Below are 10,084 nucleotides of genomic sequence, written 5' to 3'. Positions count from 1 at the left end.
GCAAGACTGAGACAAGTGATATATTACGAGTTAACTGAATAGTACCCCGACCAAGAATACTAGCCTTAGCCCCATTTGCTAATGTGACATATGATGGTGTGTGAGTATACGCAAGACTAGAAAACAACTGGGGATTACCTGTCATATGATCAGAAGCTCCTGAGTCAATAACCCAAGAGTTGTTACCACTTGTATGAAGACATGTTTTACCTGAATCGGCTAGGGTCGCAGTGGGGTAGTCGGACAAACTCGATGAACTGGGAATAGCTTGTATCCGCTTCATCAGGGCTGCAAAGTCTTCTTGAACTCGTTGAAAATCAGTCACTTTCTGATCAACTACTGTGGCATTGTTGGCTTTGTGCAAAGGTGGGCGTCCTGTTATATCCCAACAAAAATCAGCACTATGATTTGTGCGCCCACAATGCTCACAAGGCTCAAAACTGTCAATACCACGACCACGGCCACTCCCTTGGGTACGACCACCCCCACGACCACGACCCCCTCTACCTCCTCTACTGCCATTACCACGACCAGAAGAGGGGTTGTTATTACTTGCTTGGAGGGATCAATAAAAAAGCGACCGTCATTGTGCCTTGGAGGAGGTGCGCAATATCTGAGACAAACGAGTAAGCCTCGCATTGCAGTAGGGAGCTTAGATTCAAACTTGAACTTGGGCTTTCACATTAGCAAACTTCGGGACGTAGCCCGGATAGGAATTTGGAGACTCGAAATTCCTCCCTTTGTTTCTTCAATCGATTTATGTCGTAGTAAGTGGGTGATATATATTCAGTTCTTCCCACTTTGCTACTTAAGAGAATTGTAATATCGAGAGATAGACATATCTCCTTGAGTGAGATCAAAGATGTTCTCATACAACCGAAAAGATACGAGAAGTATTCTGAGATTGAGAGTATGATTCTTGTAGATACTCCCAAATCTCCTTCGAGGTTTTAAAAAACCGCATAGTATTACAAACATCTTTCTCCATAGTATTCCACAGAAAATTCTTAACCAAGGCCATCTTTCGTCTGGGTTGTCTTTCCTTTATCATCTGGGGGATCTATCAGATGATTTTCCTTACCTTTTCCAAGAAGATAAACGAAGAATCGCCTCGCGCCATATTGAAGGTAATTGGCAACACCCTCCAATTTGTGAGGTCATACCAACAGAGAAAACAGACGATTATCAATTCATCGGATTTTGGAACAACATCGGTCATTGTAAAGAGAAGAAAAACTCACTTGATGAAAACAAAAATAAGCGCAAAGCTGCAGAAAACGCGAGACGTCGCCTCTTTATCAATACCGAGATTGCGGAAGTTTTAAACAATACTAAGACACCAACTAATACTAAAACCGAACCTTAGAATCGAGGATCTCTCTCCTAGCATTCTCTAAACAGAGTCGGCTCCGATACCATGTTATTTATGCTAGGAGATACATATGGTGGTTAGCTTGTTAGGTTAAAGGGATTGAGTGTGTAGAAGAAGAAGAAGAAGAAAGGATGGAGGCACAAGAAGAAGGTAGGGTTTAGAGTATATTTACCCTAACCTACAATGCATATATTTATACTAGAGATGGAATAACCTAAATAGCAACAAGCTAAATAAGGTACGGTCTCACACTTATAGAATGTGTGAGACCGACACTACATACTTCAACAATTTCTAATCTTGGACAAAAGTTCTTGAATGTCCTGTAACATGATGCTAATAGGTCGATGCCGGCAATTCCTCACCCGCTTCTGTCATACTCTTCATTAAGAACTGTGAATCCGTCTCGATCATTATGTCAGTCAAAGGACCAGATGAGTGCGATTCAGTTGATGTGTGAAGGTTCCATTATCAAAGAAGGATTTGATCATACTTGAAACACTAGGTCCAACCAGCTGATTCCAATACGTTTTGTAAAAATGGCTTGGAAGCCATCAGGACCCGGTGCTTTGAGAGATCCATCCCTTATCCGTAATGGGACGGAGCAGGGATTCATTTTCAGATTCAGAGACTTTTTGAGGCAATAAGTCGACATAATATTAGTGAAATAGCTAACAAAAATGTTACCAATATCTTCGCCATCAGTAAGCTCCAATCCCATCTCATTTTTTATACGATTAACATTAGTTCTGTTCCTTCTGCGCACAACAGTGTGAAAGAATTTCGTGTTCATATCACCTAGCTTGTAACCATCCATTCTGGCCTTCTGTGCCCGGGCCAATGCATTTCCTGAAGAGACAAAAGATGGTTATTTTGGTTACCATACCGCTGAGATAAAGGAATAGCCACATACATATAGCAGCAGAAAGAAAACCCTCCCCAATATCACCGGACAGAGCTGCCTTAGTGCCGCTTGCGCCTTTGTATCCATAAGCATTCACAATACAGTTCCAAATTCCAACATTACATTATATTTGTCAGTTTAAATTTTAACTTGTTAACTTTGTTTCTACTTAGTATTAGTTTCTCGATCGTCATTTGTTGGACATTAGTTACTTAATTTTGAACTATAAATGAAAGCTAGTTTAATTTCCTTCACCAATAAAGTTGTTTTACAATCTATTATATATTGGCCTTCCAGCATACTAATTTAAATATGCTCTAATCTATCATCATATACTAACCATCAAACATCTTTTAAACCTTCTAGCAAAAGAAATCTTTCAAACTTAATTTGTAATATTGGCCAAATTTCATACTAACCATTTCTCTAGGAAGTAATTAATTAAAGTTGTATCAATTGGCTGTAGCAACGTCTTGTACATTGCAATATTTGAAAGTGCTAATAGATCAATTCTAGGGTTTCATAAAGGTTATTAGTACGAATAAATAATAGATAGATACATCAAATCTCTACATTATATGATAGCCGGAATTCCAACAACACTCCTAACTATCGAATAGGCATTTTTTTCCCCCTATTTATACAATTTAGAAGCACCCCCTCACTGAAATTAGAACAAACTCCCATTGATTAATAATTTAAATGAACCTCCCTCAAGTCACTGAAATTACATAATTATCCCGAAGTTATATAATTAGCTCCTAACGATTTTATTCCATTTCCTTGAATTACATTGGAATCTAAAGAAACCCGGCTACCTATCGATTTCAAGGGAAACCATGCTAGCTATCGATTTCGAGGGACGGATTTGAAAACTTTTTTTTTAAAAAAAACCCAATACTTGTAGACAAAATAAGTGCCTAACACCACCACAACGACTAAAGCAGTTGTGTTTTTAAGTAGACTAGCACGATGCATGTTCTCCGCGCATGTGTGTTTTTTTGTTGAATCTAAATGACATACTTGCCCTTAATATTAATTCAAATTTATTTGAACTTTTTGATTGGGGTTTGTGTAATTTAATTAACAGACAAAGACGAAACTGTACATAAAAAAAAGTTGAAGAATTACATATAATAAACAAATAATAAATCACTATTACGAGACTGTAGCTCAGATCTACGATCTTTAAATAAAGGGCCGCGGTATTGACACCCCATGAAATGGGACTAGCACTCTTTTTGGATGATATATGTCATATATATTTGGGATGATATATGACATATATCATCCAAAAGGGATGCTAGTCCCATTTCATGGGGTGTCAATACTTCCGCCCTAAATAAAATAGTTTAAGATGGTTTAGCAGTGCATCTGTTGTGTCCATTCAATCATTACCCTGGTATGGGCCAAGACTGAACTATAATCTGGGCCCAAGGCCCATGCACCTAACAAGTGTTCGTAGATAATAATGTATCCTGCTTGTAGTAAAGTACAAAACAAGCACATTAAACAAAAAATGTGTTCGTCAGGTCTGAAATTGGTGTTGTAATTAGATAGTTGGTTTCTCTACGTTGCTACTTCACAGTTTGTTTGATCCTTGTTTCCAACAACTTTGATTCTTGACCAGAGTATTTAAAGTATCTCTTTGCTCATTCTCTCACGCAATGACATGTGGACGGATTTCTCCTTAATTAATTAGTCAGATATAATAGGAAAAAGTGTTAATTAGTGTTAATTATATGTTCTCTTTCATTTGCTTGTCTGTTCATTGTGGGTTCCCCCACCCCAAAAGGAAAATTAGTCTTGCTCCCCAAACTCATACGCTGTCTATATGATACATTTGAGCGTGGTCCGAGGAGGGGGTATAATGGAAAGGTGTCTAGCCCATAGTTCGGAATTTCAAAATTTTTGAAATTCCGATAAATTTAAAAACCGAAATTTATTAAATTTCGACCCTTGTTATATTCAGAATTTCAGATATTTCGATTCTATATTTGGAATTCCGTTTTTTTTTTAAATCGAAATTCCGGAGTTTCGTTTGGAATCACGAATTATGGTCTAGCCTGAGTTTGGGTGACGGTTGCGCCATGGTGTGATCCCACTTTGCTTAGGCGGCTATCTAAAGATCCTGGCAATAAGTAATTGATCCACCAAATCCTAACGTAAAGACCTTTTCCGGATCCTTTGACTGTGGGGTTGGTGAGAACTCTATAGTTAAACGTGCTTGGGCAGAATTAGTCCAAGAATGGGTGACTTCTTGGAAAACTATTGTCCAAATTAAAGTCTGAAACACTGTCGGAGGTCTGCAGTGGCTAAGTAAAGACAATATCAGCACGGTGAGATGGGGTGGGTCGTTATAGTCTCAATCAATGCATTTTGACCGTTATCTTGTGATAAAATGTCCCAACTATCCTTCCGCGTGTAAATTATCTAAATGACCTCTTGACTTTGCAAGACAGTTTCATGTTTATGAAGTACATGACACGTGTTAATATCTTGTTGGTTCTAATCAACAGTTACGATTGCATCGGCCCAAAACAATTTAACAATATCCTAAATTTTGTTTGAAATCATCAAAAGTAACACTTCAATATGGGTAAAATGATAGTGGGTGTTTAAGAATTTAAAAGGTTCCAAGTAATAAACATGCATAATGGTTAATAACAATGTGTATTAGTGTTTCTTAAGCTTGGGAAACATTAATAGAGATTGTTCATTTGTAATGGTGATTTATGGGGGGTGGGGGGCATGTCTAATTTCTAACTTAATACTTATTTTCTAATTGTTTATTTTCGCTATCAATACCCCTCTTGTCAACATGTGTCCAATGTATAATGTGTTTGTGACCGTTAGATTGGATGAGATGTATATGTTGACACGTGTCCCATTTTTCTCTCAAACAAGAAAATGGGTATTGAAATGGGAAGTCGAGGGTAATTTAGGTAGTTTACAACGACAAAGGTATATTAAACATTTCACCACGAGATAACGGTCAATATGCGTTGACTGAGACGGTGAGTTAGTATGGGAGCAAGTCTAATTTCCTTGAATTGGGGTCTAAAACCCATTATTTTGTTGCCTTCAATCCTCCTCTAGACTATAAACTGTTTAACTTAGTGGAGGAGGATTGGAAAAGTACTTTGTGTAAGTACCCTCCGTTCTACATTACATATCACTACAGCACACATGTCCATAACCCAGGTCGTACCAATCCATCAGCTCGTACATATCCATCAGAGCGTACCAACAACTTAAGCCCAAGTCGTCCCCAGCATCAGTTACAACCATTTATGGAAGCAAATCAACTAGCGCAATCCTGGAGCTCAGTCAACGCAACAATCAAGGAAACATTTACTTTGTAACATCATAGTAATGACAAATCATCAAGATAGCACACAAGATGGATCTACACTTCATAACGGCCTGGAACAAATAAGGAAAATCAGCTCAAACATCTATAAGTAGAGAGAGATGAACTACGTAAGACTTGATTCAAGTTTATCAGTAGAAACTTGATACGTAGGCGGGCAACTCTTGTCCCAATGATTGCAACCATTCCTAACCATCCACAACATCAGGTCATAGACCCAAAACACCAAACCTCTAAACTTTGTAATTGAGAAAATAAAAATTATATATATATATATATATATATATATATATATATATATATATATATATATATATATATATATATATATATGTATGAGGTAGTATAGACCTCTAACCTTTTCCAACAAAATAAATAAATAAATAAAAATACAATGACAGCTTAAAAAAATTAAAATCCTAACTTCATAACCTAATTGGGTAATCAAGAAAACATTGTTTACATGTTTTACACATGGCGTGTCAATATATATGGACATATGACAATTATCAAAGAAGGAAAGAGTGAAAAATGAGTAAATGACATACATCTCTTGCCTTTAATTCTATGATAGGCCATATTGTCTATCCAATTTCAGAACTTGGAAGATACCAAAAATTAAAGGTCAGATCAAATTGGCAAGGACAAGTGCCGACATTGAATTGGAGAGTAGGAGATATCGCCAAGAAAAGTAAAAGGAGCTTCATGGCGCAGGGGATGGAAATTACCAAAACTTGAAGAGATACTCTTCCAAAAACTCCTCTAAGAGAGCGGCAGTTGCTTAATCCCCAATTAAGCTACATGGTGTCGCTACATGCCTACATATGATCATATAAACATTTGCTATAACACGTACTATGACACATCGGCAATTCACGGTTAAGTGTATAATTCGCCGATCGAAGTTATATTAGTGGTAAAGTGAAATGGTGTTGTAAGCAGATAAAAGAAAACAATAGAAGACAAGGACAGAATAATATGTAATAACCAAGGCGCGGATTAGGCTGTCCTTAAGGAAAGATTTCGCCCCTTCCAATGGTGCAGAAAGGCAACAGTGGCGTCTTCCTCATAGGATTCAATGGTTAACAGCAGCCTGACTTTGCACTAGAACAGACTACCCTCTAGAACAGCAATATAACTCTCTCTGGCGGCTGACAGGAAGAAGAGAAGAAGAATAGGTGTGAATCTCTATTTCTGAGAAGTGGGATGAAGGTTTATAGAGTATTCACGATTTCTGGTTTTCTCTTGAATTGGATTCGCTGGTTTATAGAGGCAGCAGCAGCAGCACGACTTCTGTCTCTATCTATACTCGAGTTCTATCTCCTACTTCCTATCTCTCTCTGCCTCTGGATTGTAATCTATGATATCCCCTCTATGAACACAGCAGTGTTTATATAGAGAATCATTCGGTTACCAGATGGGATGGGAGAAGGACACCTCTCAGAGTCGGTTTCACAAAACCAATTCGAAGTAGAACTCTAGCTAGCCGAAACTTGCTGCAAAAGCAAAAACCAAGTTTAGGCAATTGGTAATCCACTACCCACTAGACAATCAGCCCAAGCCCGAACCCGACACGACGCAACTCGGCTCGGTTCGGTGCGGGGCGGGCGGGCGCGCGCGTGTGTGGTTTTGGGTGAGTCCTCCCTCCTAACACAAAAGCCTTTGTACCCTAAGGGCACGCCCTTATGTTGGAGGAATTTCTCTTATACCTCACTTGCTAGTGGTGGTTCACCAATGTGGGACTAAACAACACACAAGTATTTTGAAATACTTATTGGAGATTCCAACAATCCCCCACTATTTCAAAATACTCATAGTCCCCCACTATTTTGGAATAGGATATTACAAAAGAAATGGGTTAACGAAATGCCAGAGAGAATCGAAAAAACAATGCATAAGATACTGGTGCTTTTCGGGCTTGAACCAGTCATAGGGTAACATGTCTTATAATACGTGAAAGTGGTGGATTAAAAAATCTTTGAACCAACATTCCCTTGTAGTAAAATAGAGGACATGCACCCACATTGCTCCTTCATTATATGCGATTCAAGGGTGATTGTTGCTTTTTGGCCCTCATTGTTGCTCGTGTTATGTGAATGCTCTCAGAGTAATTTTGCTAAATACTCATAAGAACCGACCCAGTTCTACATTCACGTAGGTGGATATCCATCAAGTGTACATAGCAGTTAGAATACACTATCTTATAAAAATAATGGACTATGGATTCCATTAAGAGTAAAATAACTCATCCTTTTCTCATTGCTATTCAAGTTATACAAAGTATACAATAATACTATCTAGTCATAGGGTGGGACGTCTCAAAGAAAGACAATAGCATACCAGAGCGACGAGGTGACTTGTTTTTCCCTTTGAACCTACTTCATGGGATCTCCAATCACATAGGTGGGGTTGCCGCCAGTGTCGCCCTCTATCTAAGGTAAAAGTCCCATCCCCCTCGACATATCAACCACTTGTCTCCTGTTAAGTGGTTTTGTCAGAGGATCAGCCAAATTTAACTCTGACCTCACATAATCTAGAGCCACAACTCCAGATTCCAAGAATTTGTTTTTATAGGATCGTAGTCTCGCATTTAATATGCCCCGCTTTTCCCATTATACAATTGCTCTTTTTGCCTTTGCTATTGCGGCCCGATCCAAATGCAATGCATAGGCAGTGAGGCGGTTTTGTACCAATAGGAAGATCTGCCAAGAGGTTTCTAAGCCACTCACCAAAGACTTGCTTTATCTAAAGCAATAAGCTCGGACTCCATGGTTGAACGAGCTATCAAGGTCTGCTTAGAAGATTTCCAAGCGATCGCGCACCTCCACCTAGGGTGAAAATATAACCACTAGTGGACTTGATATCATGAGAATCGGATATCCGGTTTGCATCACAATAACCTCTATCGCGGGTGGAGTTTGTAAAACCTTATGCCGTAATTCATTGTTCCTCTCAAGTACTTGGCTAGTCTCTAAGGCACTCCAATGTTTCCGGCTGGGACAATGAGTGTATTTGCTTAGCCTGCTAACTGCATAAGCAATGTCAGGTCTAGTACAATTCATCAAGTACATGAGACTACCAATAATTTGGGCATATCTAGACTGAAGGACACCATGTTGAGCATTTTTCTGAAGTTCACTATTTGCCTCATAAGGTGTCGACACAGGCTTACTATCATAAAAGTTAAACTTCTTCAAAAACTTCTCAACATAATGCTCTTGTGAAAGCGTATAGCCATCATCATTTTCGATGATTTTGATTCCAAGAATCACATCAGCTTCTCCCAAATCCTTCATTTCAAATTGGGAGGATAAAAACATCTTGGTGTTTCTCACAACATCAAGGCTAGGACTCATGATTAACATGTCATCCACATATAGACAGATAATCACATATGTATTCACATCAAAAGATTTAAAGTAAATACATTTATCAGCATGATTTATGTGATATCCATTAGACATCATGACACTGTCAAACTTTTCATGCCATTGTTTTGGCGCTTGTTTCAACTCATATAAAGACTTAACTAACTTGCATACCTTATGCTCATTCCCTGGTACTATCGTACCCTCAGGCTGCATCATATATATTTCTTCATCAAGATCACCATTCAAAAATGCAGTTTTTACATCCATTTGATGAATAAATAAATTATGAATAGCAGCTAGAGCCATTAGAACTCTTATAGAAGAAATCCTAGTTACAAGAGCATAAGTATCAAAATAGTCAATGCCTTTTTTCTGGGAGAATCCCTTGACTACAAGTCTAGCTTTGTATTTCTCAATGGAACCATCTAGTTTCAATTTCTTTTTGAAGATCCACTTGTAATTATAGGTTTTAGCCCGTGAGGTAGATCCACTATCTCCCATATGTGATTAGCTATAATCGAATCTAGTTTAAAGTGTATAGCATCCTTCCGAAAGGTGCATCTCGAGAACCGATTGCCTCATTATCGCCATGAGATCATCAAGAAGAAAATGTGTAAAAGTCATCACCAAAATTGGTGGATTTCTCGTCTCTTTTTACTCTTCCGAATTTCTTGTTCAGAAATTTCAGGATCTGTTGATTGTTGTTCACTAGGAGCAACCAACCTCTCAATGCCAATTTTCAAAGGAAACAAATTCTCAAAGAAATCAGCATTTTTACTCTCTATAATAGTGTTAGCATCGACAAGGTTATTATCAGATTTTACTACTAAAAATCTATATGCAGCACTATTATGAGCATAACCAATGAACATACAATCAACAGTTCTAGGTCCCATTTTTTCTTTTTAGGTTCGTTCACAAGAACCTTAGCAAGACACCCCCACATTTTTAAGTATGTCAGGTTAGGTACATGACCTTTCCATAACTCATATGGTGTCTTATTCCCTGTTTTCTTGTTGGGTATCCTATTCTATATATGGCAAGCAGATAGGATTGCTTCCCCC

The sequence above is a fragment of the Coptis chinensis genome, chromosome 2 (assembly GCF_015680905.1).
Source record: "Coptis chinensis isolate HL-2020 chromosome 2, ASM1568090v1, whole genome shotgun sequence".
NCBI classification, from domain to species: Eukaryota; Viridiplantae; Streptophyta; class Magnoliopsida; order Ranunculales; family Ranunculaceae; genus Coptis; species Coptis chinensis.
The sequence above is the reverse complement of the archived record's forward strand: the minus strand, read 5'-3'. Positions refer to the sequence as shown.